Raw genomic sequence first — 12,814 nt, forward strand, 5'->3', positions numbered from 1 at the left:
TTTGCCCCACTGTATATACATATAGACAATATGAGGGTTATAATCTCCTCCTACATTCAATATAGTGCTCCGGGCAAGGGTTGTGGGGATGAGGCCCTTGTCCCTATCAACATGGGGACAAGGTGCTTTGAGGTGCTGCCCCAAAGCACCCTCCCCATGTTGAGGGCATGTGGCCTGGTACGGTTCAGGAGGGGGGCACTCTCTCCTCCCCCCTCCTTTTCTGCGGCCTGCCAGGTTGTGTGCTCGGATAAGGGTCTGGTATGGATTTTGGGGGGACCCCAACACCATTTTTTTAAAATTTGGCCCAGGGTTCCCCTTAAAACACATACCAGACCCAGGTCTGGTATGGATTTTGGGGAGGACCCCTACGCCATTTTTTTTAAATTTGGCGCAGGGTTCCCCTTAATTTCCATATTAGACCAGAAGGGCCTGGTATGGATTTTAGGGGGACCCCCACGCAATTTTTTTTACATTTTAATTCGGGGTTCCCCTTAATATTTATACCAGACCCAAAGGGCCTGGTAATGGACTGGGGGGGAACCCATGCCCTTTTTTTCAATGAGTTTTATCTATATTGCTGAGACCCGACAATTCATTACAGCCGCGATCAGTTTTAAATGACAATTTTTCCTTTAGAAATGTAATTTTGCTGCGGTACTGTTCTATACACGGGAAAAATGTGCCACTTTACAGGCATATTATAGACACCCCCCAGGTACGATATTTAAAGGAATATTTCATTTTTGTTTCACTTTAAAGAGGAGTTCCACCCAGGGGGGCCATAAAAAAAAAAATTAAAAGTCAGCAGCTACAAATACTGCAGCTGCTGACTTTTAATTGGACACTTACCTGTCCTGGAGTCCAGCGATGCGGGGGATAGAAGCCCCGCTCGTCTCCCCCTCCGTTCAGCGGCGCCAGCATTGCAACTGTGGGCGCCAGGCTGTGGCTTCACAGCCTGGCACCCACTGCGCATGCGTGAGCGGCGCCGCTCGCCGTGATTGGCCGCTCAGTCACCTGGGACCTGTAATGGGTCCCAGATGATTGACAGGAGGGAGGGAGCAGAGCGGAGCCCTTCCTGTGCCGAGGGGGAAGTGATGTCACCAGCCCAGGCTAAGGAAGGGGCAGACTACGAGAGACCACCTAGCAACAGGCATTTAGAGGTAAGTTAAAAAAAAAAATATCCAAATGTTTTTTTGTTTTGTTTTTTAGGATTTTTTATGTATGTTTTTTTTTTTGGGTGGAACCCCACTTTAAGCATTCAAAAAATCACTGCTCCTGAAAAAGCGGCCATTTTTTAAAAAAAACTTTGCATTGATACATGTCCCCTGGGGCAGGACCCGGGTCCCCAAACACTTTTTATGACATTAACTAGCATATAAGCCTTTAAAATGAGCACTTTTGATTTTTCATGTTCGAGTCCCATAGACTTTAATGGTGTTCCGGCAGCTTCCGAATTTGCCGCAAACACTGCATATTGTTCGCTGTTTGGCGAACACCCGTTGTTCAAGTCGAACTTACGTTCGAATCAAACATCAGGCTCATCCCTATTAGCTGTATATAAAAATGAGATGAGCAGAATAAGATAAAGTATGCTAGTAAATACTGTCTTACTGAAGATATGGGCTGTCTGTCTTCTGCCCTATGAGATGATCTATCTCTCAGATATGTAATACGGGTAAATGGGTAAAAATTGCGCTAAGTTAATGAAAGTGTATTTAAGATTATTAAATTGTGCGAGTAACATAAAGTCCACAAAGTGGAATAATGAAAATACATTTGATAGATATGTGAACAAAAGTCCAGAAAATTCAAATGTTCTGAAGGTGCAAGTACAAAAAAGTCCACGCTAGTGATATGATGAAAAAATTGATCTAATTGGTGTCATAATCCATCCTCCATCACCACCAGTTGTATGAACTGCTTACCAGCTCCTATTGACCCCTTGTTATAGGGGGTCAATGTACGCCTGTGGCTTAACACCCAGCCGGGGCCTTTTTCCGCGCCTCAGCACTGCTCCGCACTTCCGGTGTCACCCGTCAGATAGGTATAAAGTGGGGTACCAAAAAAAGAGACCAAGAGGCCCCGTATATCGTAAAATCCTTTTGGAGGTTTATTGTAAAATCCATATGCTCACAGCCTAATTGGAAAGTAAAAAGTTGAAAATAAAACGCCTAAAGTCTGATGTGTCGGCCATACACACCAAAGACAGCCCGTCCGTCTGGACACGTGGAGTGGTGATGTCAGCACGTTGCTTCCACTCCCATGTCCAGATGGACGAACGGACGGGGGGGGGGTCTGTGTGCTGTTTTGGCAATTTTAAGTGTATGAGTACAGGCCCGGACTGGGACAAATAATAGGCCTGGGCATTTTAGATTGAGCACCCCATACCTGGCACGGACCGGCAACTCATGGGGCCCCGGGGCAATAGGAGATCACGGGGGTCCCTGACCTCTGGAAGACTTAGGCTGGCCATACATGGTCAAATTTTGAAAGAATTTTCTTTTGAAAATCAGAAAATTTGTGCATTTAGTGATCCGATGGCGCCATCATTGATTTCGAAATTCGACCAACCAAGCCTTCAATTTCACCTCCTGTTGCTACAGAAAAGAATTTTCGTGGCTGGGAATCTTCTTTTCTTTCCGTGAATTTTCTTTTTCTTTTGTTGGTATTTGATCACCTCTGTGGTTTTTATTTTTTTGTGCTATAAACAAACAAAGACCGACAATTTAAAAAAAAAATATATATATATTTTTTACTTTCTGCTGTAAAACATATGTAAAAAATCAAAACTTTATATTCTGCTACATGTTTTTGGTAAAAAAAAATCCCAATAAGTATATATTGATTGTTGTGCGTAAAAGTTATAGTGTCAACAAACTATGGGATATATACTGGAATTTATTTTTACTAGTAATGATGGTGGTCAGCGACTGTGATATTGCGGCAGACATTTGGACACTAGCTGACACTTTTGACACTTTGTGGGAACCAGTGACACTAATACAGTGATCAGCGCTAAAAAATAGACACTGTCACTGTACTAATGACACTGGCTGGGAAGAGGTTAAACATTAGGGACGATCAAAGGGTTAAATGTGTGCCTAGCCAGTGTTTGTTTGTACTGTGATTGGTGCTTTTACTAAGGGAAGTCATGGATTTTATTCCCTGCTTTGCAGGTAAAGAAAATGTATTACTTCCCCGCTGCAGGACAGAGCTCTGCCTTGTTTACACAGGCATGGCTCTGTCCTGTGTAAATTTATGATAATCGGCTGGTGCACCCGGTGATCGACATCTGCTATGTTTAGTCACAGCACGGCCGGGTCGCCAGCGGTGTGCACTCCCCTACCCGGAAGTGTCAGCTCACATACTAGGTACATGATCTGGAGCAGTGGAGCCACCTTGCCGCCATATATCTATGTCTAGGAGGGAGCAAGAGATGGGAAAGTAGGAGAGAGATGGAGGAAGGGGAGAGAGGGAGGGGGAAGGAGGGCGGTAAGAGAGAGAGAGGGGGGTGAGAGAGAGGGAGTGCAAGAGAAGGGGATTTAGGTAGGGTGAGGGAGAGAGGGGTATAGAAAGAGGAGGGTAGTGAGAGAGGTTTGTAGGAAGAGGAGAGTAGTAAGAGAGGGGGAGGGAGAAGGAGAGGGGTGTAGGAAGAGGGGAGGTAGTGAAAGAGGGGGAGGGAGAAGGAGAGGGGTGTAGGAAGAGGGGAGGTAGTGAGAGAGGGGGAGGGAGAAGAAGAGGGGTGTAGGAAGTAGAGGGGGGTAGTGAGTGAGGGGGGAGAGGGGGAGGGAGTGTAGGAAGAGGGGGTAGTGAGAAAGAGGGGAGGGGGTGTAGGAAGTGGGGGGGTAGTGAGAGAGGGGGAGGAGGTGTTGGAAGAGGGGGGTAGTGAGAGAGGGGGGATGGAGGGGGAGGGGGTAGTGAGAGAGGGGGGAGTGAGGGAGGGGGTGTAGGAAGAAGGGGGTAGTGAGAGAGGGGGAAGTGAGGGAGGGGGTGTAGGAAGAAGGGGGTAGTGAGAGAGGGGGAAGTGAGGGAGGGGGTGTAGGAAGAAGGGGGTAGTGAGAGAGGGGGGAGTAAAGGGAGGGGGTGTAGGAAGAAGGGGGTAGTGAGAGAGGGGAGGGGGGGTAGGAAGTGGGGGGGTAGTGAGAGAGGGGGGAGTGAGGGAGGGGGTATAGGAAGTGGGGGGCAGTGAGAGAGGGGGGTGGGAGGTGTAGGAAGTGGGGGGTAGTGAGAGAGGGGAGGTAGGGAGAGGGGGGCATAGGAAGAGGGGGTAGTGAGGGAGGGGGAGAGAGGGAGGGGGTGTAGGAAATGGGGGGATAGTGAGAGAGGGGGAGGGAGAAGGAGAGGGGGAAGAGGGGTGTAGGAAGTGGGGGGCAGTGAGAGAGGAGGGGGAGGGGGTGTAGGAAGTGGGGGGTAGTGAGAGAGGGGGTGTAGGAAGTGGGGGGTAGTGAGAGAGGGGGAGGGAGAAGGAGAGGGAAGAAGGGTGTAGGAAGTGGGGATCAGTGAGAGAGGGGGGTGGGGGGGTGTAGTAAGTGGGAGGGTGGGTAGTGAGAGAGGGGAGGTAGGGAGAGGGGGGTGTAGGAAGAGGGAGGTAGTGAGGAAGGGGGGAGAGAGGGAGGGGGTGTTGGAAGAGGGGGTAGTGAGAGATGGGAGAGAGGGGGAGGGGGTGTAAGAAGTGGGGGGGGGTAGTGAGAGAGGGGGAGGGAGAAGGAGAGGGGGAAGAGGGGTATAGGAAGTGGGGGGCAGTGAGAGAGGAGGGAGAGGGGGAGGGGGGTGTAGGAAGTGGGGGTGGTGGTGAGAGAGGGGGGTGTAGGAAGAGGGGGGTAGTGACAAAGAGGAGAGAGGGGGAGGGGGGTGTAGGAAGAGGGAGGTAGTGAGGAAGGAGGGAGAGAGGGAGGGGGTGTTGGAAGAGGGGGTAGTGAGAGATGGGAGAGAGGGGGAGGGGGTGTAAGAAGTGGGGGGGGGGTAGTGAGAGAGGGGGAGGGAGAAGGAGAGGGGGAAGAGGGGTATAGGAAGTGGGGGGCAGTGAGAGAGGAGGGAGAGGGGGAGGGGGGTGTAGGAAGTGGGGGTGGTGGTGAGAGAGGGGGGTGTAGGAAGTGGGGGGTAGTGACAAAGGGGAGAGAGGGGGAGGGGGGTGTAGGAAGTGGGGGGTAGTGAGAGAGGGGAGGTAGGGAGAGGAGGGTTGAGAGGAAGAGGGTGGGTTGATCAGTATGTCTGCCATGCCCCACCATTATACTGTATGAAGTACAGTACACCCCCCTCCCACATACACAGGTTTCTTCTCAATGTGGTCTCACTCCTGTCCTTGTAGAAGGCAGGTTGACACACTCAGGTTCTTAGCTGCTCGCCGGTCCCTCCTCCCACCGTCACAGCCAATAACACTTACCCAGTCCAGGAAGTATCCTCCTCCCCGGGCTCTGTTGGTCCCTCTCTCTCCTCCTCCGGGACCAGGAGCCTGTTGACACCATCCATCCCGCAGCTGAATCCATCCTGCCCCGTTCACCCAGGAGCCTCTCATAGGTTCCCCTACTGGCCCCGGCACACGGGCACTTAGCCCGAGAGCCTGAATGGTCAGTCCGTCCCTGGGGGTGGGCCCTGCAGCTGTCACTGAGCAGCCATGGCCGGCGCTGAATTGCGCTCGCTCGGCATTGCCTCGCCCCCCAGGAGTTGGAAGATGACAGAAGGGAGAGGAGTGGAGACATGGGATTGAATTTAGAACAGGCGGCCCACTGCGCAAAGGCCGGTATGCCCTATGGCCAGTCCGGGCCTGTATGAGTATGATCTATTTGTATGAAGTCATGTCTGATGAAGGATACTAAGGGGTCTATTTATAGGAAATTCATGGGACGAATGTGACAATCATTCATCCAGCCATTACATATTCTGGCCATAATATAACAAAGTGATTTCCTATGATCAACAACTCCATCTAGTGACCATAATGGGGTATTTTTTCTGACATACCTCCATTAGTAAAAATAGCACAATACCACATTATGGCCACTAGATGGAGCCAAGGAAATCAGTGTATGAAATAAAATACATCCAATATTCATCACAGCTGGGTGAATGCTGGTCACATTCATTCAAATTTTTTTTTTTAAATAGACCTCTAAGACCCCTTTCACACTATTTTTAGCGTTGCTTTACCGTCGTTTTAGCAGACGCTATTCAGCCGCTAGCGCTGCCCCATTGATTTAAATGGGGAGCAGCGGTGGAGGAGTGGTGAGTTCACCGCTCCTTCACCGCTCCAAAGAAGCTGCTGGCAGGACTTTTTCTGACGCCCTGCCAGCGCACCGCTGTGGAGTGAATGGAGCAGCTGTTTTAGGGCGGTTTGCAGGCGCTATTTTTAACGCTATAGTGCCTGTAAAACGCTCCAGTGTGAAAGGAGTCTAAGTATTTGTGAAATCTTACACCACAAAATGTACTCAGCCAATGAAAGGTAATGACTCCCTTTTTATTTTTCTACTGCTATCAATGGCCAACACAGTACAACACTTCATCCATGTCTTTGGTGATCTCTGATCTCCTTATGAACTCAGAGATGTACAATTCCTATCAACTGACACCCGGGACATGCAGTTCTAAAGGTTGGATAGGTAGGTTTTTTAACATTTAGCCCTGCTGCGGGCAAACAAGGAGGTTTACTTGTTGGATGGAAGCATTTGGGCAGCTGAGCAAATGTTTCCACCCCCCCCCTTAAAGTGCCCCCCCGACACACACCCGCTATGTATCCCGGACTCCTCTTACCCATCTGGGACCCAGGACCAGCATAGTGGGTGATGATGGGTAGAGGGGAGGGAGGAGAGAGGACACACATCTGATCTCCTCCCCTTCTTCTTACTGACCCGGAAGTGACATATATGACGTCACTTCCGGGTCCACGTTGACATTTTCCTGGCTATCAAGACCGGGAAAGAATATAATGCAGTGTGATCTGCATTACATTCAGTGGAGCACAGAGGAGACATTGGGGGTCTTTTAGACTCTGGATATCTCATTAAAGAGAACCTGTCACCAAAAAATCATCACATAGGGGACTTTTTGTCCTCTATGTCAGTGTTTCTCAACCTTTTTTCAGTCAAGGCACCCTCCAATATTATGGACAGTATTGAGGCACCCCATTCTAATGCCCTGTACACACGATCGGACATTGATCTGACATTCCGACAACAAAATCCATGGATTTTTTCAGACGGATGTTGGCTCAAACTTGTCTTGCATACACACGGTCGCACAAAGTTGTCGGAAAATCTGATCGTTCCAAACGCGTACGTTGGAACTATAAACGGGGGAGTAGGCAATAGCTTTCGTCTCGTAATTTATTCTGAGCATGCGTGGCACTTTGTGCGTCGGAATTGTCCACACACAGTCAGAATTTACGCAAACGGATTTTGTTGTCAGAAAATTTTTTAGCCTGCTCTCAAACTTTGTGTGACGGAAATTCCAATGGAAACAGTCCGATGGAGCCCACACACGGTCAGAATTTCCGACAACAAGCTCCGATCGCACATATTCCGTTGGAAAGTCCGACCGTGTGTACAGGGCATAAAATGTAGAAACTATTCTAATAGTTCTACATAATGCAACAACATCAACACAAGTAGGACACCCAACATTATAAGCAGTGGCGATTGGTGCTAAAAATTTTTGGGGGGCGCAAAAACAATTAAACTGTTAGTAATACAGGGCTGTAAATAGCCATTTATCAGGTGATTATGTATCATTACTGCTAGATAAAAATGTGCCCTTCATATGCAGCCTCACTGTGCCCTTCAATTGCAGCCTTACTGTGCCCATTATGAGGGGTTCCCATCATCCCTGTGCTGGGTTCCTGGATGTGTACACCTGCTGTGCCCATTCTTAGGGGTTCCCACCATCCCTGTGCTGAGTTCCTGGATCTGTACACCTGCTGTGCCCATTATGAGGGGTTCCCACCATCCCTTTGCTGAGTTCCCAGGTCTGTACACCCGCTGTGCCCATTATGAGGGGTTCCCACCATCCCTTTGCTGAGTTCCTGGGTCTGAGTGTACACTCACTGTGCCCATTATGAGGGGTTCCCACCATCCCTTTGCTGAGTTCCAGGGTCTGTACACCTGCTGTGCCCATTATGAGAGGTTCCCACCATCCCTGTGCTGAGTTCCCAGGTCTGTACACCTGCTGTGCCTATTATGAGGGGTTCCCACCATCCCTGTGCTGAGTTCCCAGATCTGTACACCCGCTGTGTCCATTATGAGGGGTTAATTTTGTTTATTGGAAAAAATCTTACAAACAACAACTTATATACAATAAAACCATAATAAATAAATAAAACATATTTACAAAATAATTGAATATGATTCTACAAAACAAGAACATAATAAATGGTACAAACCAAATTGTGCACAACACAATCCCTACGGGAGAGCCAGACTAAGGAACATCACCGTCACCATGCATGTAGCCTTTTATCAAAAATATACTTGATCTTGAAAATCTAGGGGAGTGAATCAAGAATACAAAGAAAAGCCGCACACCCCGAGATCAACAGGCAGCAGCTAGAGAGTCCTGATATTCCTCCACGCCCTTATCCAGGCCTCCTGCTGCCACCTGCCTTTCTCAAGACCCCGAATCTTCCCAACCTCACCCAGAATGTCCTGCACCACCACTTCGACAGGGAGGATTTTACTCCGTAAGGATACCTGACACCGTGCACTCTACGTGAAATAACGGGCTACTAGACTAACTAAGAAAAGTGTTTCCAAATCATAATCCCGATGAGTCTGGTATGCCCCATACACCCACTCTGCATAACTCATATGGGGGAGGAAGGGTATACTCAGAGCCCTCCCCACCCTCTTGTACACCTCTATATTAAAAGGGCACTGAAGTAGAAAGTGATCCATGGACTCTACCACTCCTCCACACTCCACTCTCGGGCAGCCCCGATCACTCAAGGAAAAAAAACTTCAAGTTGCCCTTCACATACAGTTTTCCATGAAAGGCAAGCCAAACATGTTCCCTAAACTTCATTGGGATTCTCTCCAAATTAATCAATTACAGATCCACTCCCAAAACCAGGCTTGGGCAATCCCTTAAGGCTAGTGGCTCGCATAAAGCAGAGCTCATGATCCGCTTCTCAGGAAGTTTCCTTGGAAGAGATCTGACTTCTCCTGCTGTTACTTGCTACTGCTTAAGCATTTTCAAACAGGGGGTAACATAACCTGGGAGCTTATCAAGCTTAACCCTCAGGCTTTTCACTGGCCCACCATTTTCCCAGTCTTGCAGAAAGGGCCTAAACCAGGACTGAAAAATACCAACCCACCCAGGCAGTCTCTCTGCCAACATGTTACCAAGATTGTACTTCACAAACATCAGAGAGAAAAAGACTACAGGGTTGATCATCCCTAGACCACCCTCCTGCCTAGGAAAGTAAGTCACATTCCTTTTGACAAGGTTTATTTTGTTCCCAGCTGGAAGAAATAACTATAGACCCTGGTATAGAGAGAAACTGGCAAAATGCAAACAAAACTGACATACAGAAAAATTGGAATCAGGTAAGTCTTGATCAGATCAACCTTTTCCCTCAAAGAAAGCCACCAACCTTTCCAGCTTGCTACCTTGGCATCGGCATTCTCCAGCCTGTTCACCTGGGCCAAATTCAATGCCTAGAATTTTTTTGTTGGGGCTCCGGGAAGTCATCCGGGAGAACAAAGCTCTCACCTTCCACGCCCATCCAGAAAGCTTCACACTTGTCCTGGTTGACCTTTGAACCTGATGCCTCTGTATACTGCCTTATCACTGAGACCACCTCCTGCGCCTCCCCAATCCCAGAGACAAAAACAGAAACATCACCAGCATAGGCTACAACCTTCAAAGGAGGCTCACCAGTGATGCCCAAAAGGTACCCCACACAAAAGTCCACTCTCTAGCCTTCTAATGAAGGGGTCGATTGCAAACACATATAGCAGAGGACTCAATGGACACCCCTGATGCACACCCGAGCCGACCACAAAGGGGTGCCTGACCCAACCATTAACCAGAGGAAAGTTTTCAGCCCCTTTCTACAAAATCTTGAGCCAATCAATGAAACCCCCCTCCAGGGCATATTTGCCAAGAAGGTGCCATAAGTAGTCATGATTAACCCGATCAAAGGCCTTAGCCTGATCCAATGTCAGCAAAAATTTACCCCAATCAGCAGCCCTACAACGCTCCAAGGCCTCCCGGACAGCTAACACTGCTGAGAAAGTGCCTTTACCCTGGACCGAGCAGTGCTGGTGGCGGGATAACAAACTGCCTGCCACTGGTGATAATCGCCAGAAAAAAATCTTTGCCAGTATCTTTCTATTGACATTAAGAAGACTAATGGGGTGCCAATACCCAATCATCGAAGGATCTTTGACAGAAGAATCACTGCAGATTGCCTCATGTAGGGAGAGACAACCCTCATACAAACAGCCATTAAAAACCTCTGCAAGGTAGGGAGCCAGGATCATCATAAAACATTTATAAAATTTGACTGTCAAACCATCTTTTCCTGGTGTTTTCTTAATGGCTGGTTTATCAATAGCCTGGATTATCTCATCTGCAGTGATTTCATCCGTCAAATTAAAAAAAGTTCAAAAAAGCCAATATATTTGTCCGATCAAGGTTCCTTCCTCCCAGGAGATCGGCATAGTATGACCTGACAACCTTGTAAGGATGTTAGAGTGCTGCTTTAAGATATGTTATACAAGAAGAAATGTATTTTGCTTTCTTATGCAGAAAATTAGAAGTGCAAAGATTATTTGCGAGCTATGTACTTATTAAAAGAAACGTATCAATCTGCCTATCAGCTTTTTCAATGACATGTATAATATGTTCTTTTGTTTCTATGCTTTACACAAAACAGAGATGGTATAATGAATAATATTGGTGATCAATACAGACTTTTCGTCTGTTATGATCAAAGGAGGGATTGTAAGAATGTTAGAGTGCTGCTTTAAGATATGTTATACAAGAAGAAATGTATTTTGCTTTCTTATGCAGAAAATTAGAAGTGCAAAGATTATTTGAACAGTACTTGAACAGGATGTACGTGTGGTTAGCCTGACATTTTAATATGGACAATGAATAACAAAGTTATAACATGTTAGAAGTTGGGTGTCTGGAACATTGGCAGATCGCCTAGCATACGTGGTCATATATACATATATAAACTTAGATTTAGATATAGTCTGAGGGATATCTCTAGGCAGAATATGCAATTTATGACGTTTTATGCTTATTTTTTAATAAAGTCTATGCTTCAATCTCATTGGCTGATAAGAGGGAGGTTTTTCTCTCTCTCTGTAAGTGTATAAGATATATGCAAACCCAGTAAATCATTGTAATTTTGATTCACCATCCCATGTTTGTGTCTTGATTACCCGATCGATCAGAGAGTTCTATCCATACACCCATAGGTCCAACCCGGGTTCAAAGGAGAAATAGGGGCGGCTTAACACAAATGGTACCAGGAGTGGTGGCGACTGCAAGGTGAGTGGAAACTTTGTAAATTTATTTTACGAAGCCTTTTCACTTATCCTAGCACGATTGACCCCTATTGTTTTTTTAATTTTATAATCTCGAGGATTGCTAGGTTGGCTCTCCTGGGATAAAGAGGTAGCATAATCTCGAGGATTGCTAGGTTGGCTCTCCTGGGATAAAGAAGTTGCATAGTTTTAATGGTTAAATGATGTCCCGCTAGGCTGGCCGGACTTATAGGATTATAGAGAGCATTTGATGCTTTCTTAAAATACAGGATGGGTGTATGGAGCTCTAAAAAAAAAAAAAGGGGGGAAATTGTGTGCACACAATTTAATGTTGTTTCTTCATGAATATATTGCTCTGTATTTTGTTGTGATCATATACATATGTAAATATATACTTCGACATAAGGGAGTTGATTTACTATTTGGTTTGATCTTGATACATAGAGTTATATCAGTGTTGTTGTGTTTGATGTGTGTTAAACAAATGTCACAAAGGTGTTCTGAGTGTATTACCATCTTAAACTGGGAAAGGGACCTTTATTTAGAGAAGGTACCCCGAGGGTTCAAACTTTGAGATTCAATATACATAATAATTTTGTATTTGAAGAAGGTTTAACAGTAAGAGGAGTAATAAGTATTATAAGTATCATTGTGACATTAAGGATATTGTGAAATAATTATGGGAAAAAAGTTAGGGAAGGAAGTTCCCGAAGGTGAGCGGGACCAACCTTCCCCCTATGATTTTGTTAAAGGCACTTGTGGGGCAAATTGTGTCGATCCTTTTTGGGAAAATGTACAAACCCGTGCACATCAGTTGTATCTTTCAGGCTTGGGGTCATTGGGACCGTGTTCCCTGGAAGATTGGGAGGAGGTAATGAAAATTTGTGGGATGCATAATCGACACAATTACCCCCGAGGTGACTAGGATTGTAAATATATATGATGAAATGTTGTAAAATGTACTAAAGGAAAGACAGAGAGAAAGAAGTGAGGGAAGCAAAGAGGCTAAAAAAAAAAAAAAAAATTAAAACTAGCTATAGCATTACAAGAAGTAGAGTCTGCGGGTCAGATAATCCTTCGTTCTGCAAACAAAGAGAAGGAACCCTCTAAGGCCCTTCCTGCCCTAAACCTAGAAAGGATCCCGGAGCTGCTGCAGTTTTTTAAAAATGGTATTGTACAGGAGCTAGGATGAGTGCAGAAGATCTCCAAATCATTATTCAAGCAGTATACCCTGAAACCACGGTTGAATTTGATGTAGCGGCAGCTTTTATCACGGCAGATCCCTATTACAAACCTGAAGGGTGGGATATTTTTTGGGGCCAACA

General features: G+C 46.5%; 1 protein-coding gene across 1 annotated transcript in view; it reads left to right on the forward strand.

Annotated features, from left to right (window-relative positions):
* Positions 1 to 12,814, forward strand: part of LOC141121904 (uncharacterized) — a 140,954-nt gene that overhangs the window by 90,453 nt on the left and 37,687 nt on the right. The gene's annotated exons all lie outside the window — the stretch shown is intronic.

The sequence above is a fragment of the Aquarana catesbeiana genome, unplaced genomic scaffold (genome assembly GCF_042186555.1).
Source record: "Aquarana catesbeiana isolate 2022-GZ unplaced genomic scaffold, ASM4218655v1 unanchor233, whole genome shotgun sequence".
Lineage (NCBI taxonomy): Eukaryota > Metazoa > Chordata > Amphibia > Anura > Ranidae > Aquarana > Aquarana catesbeiana.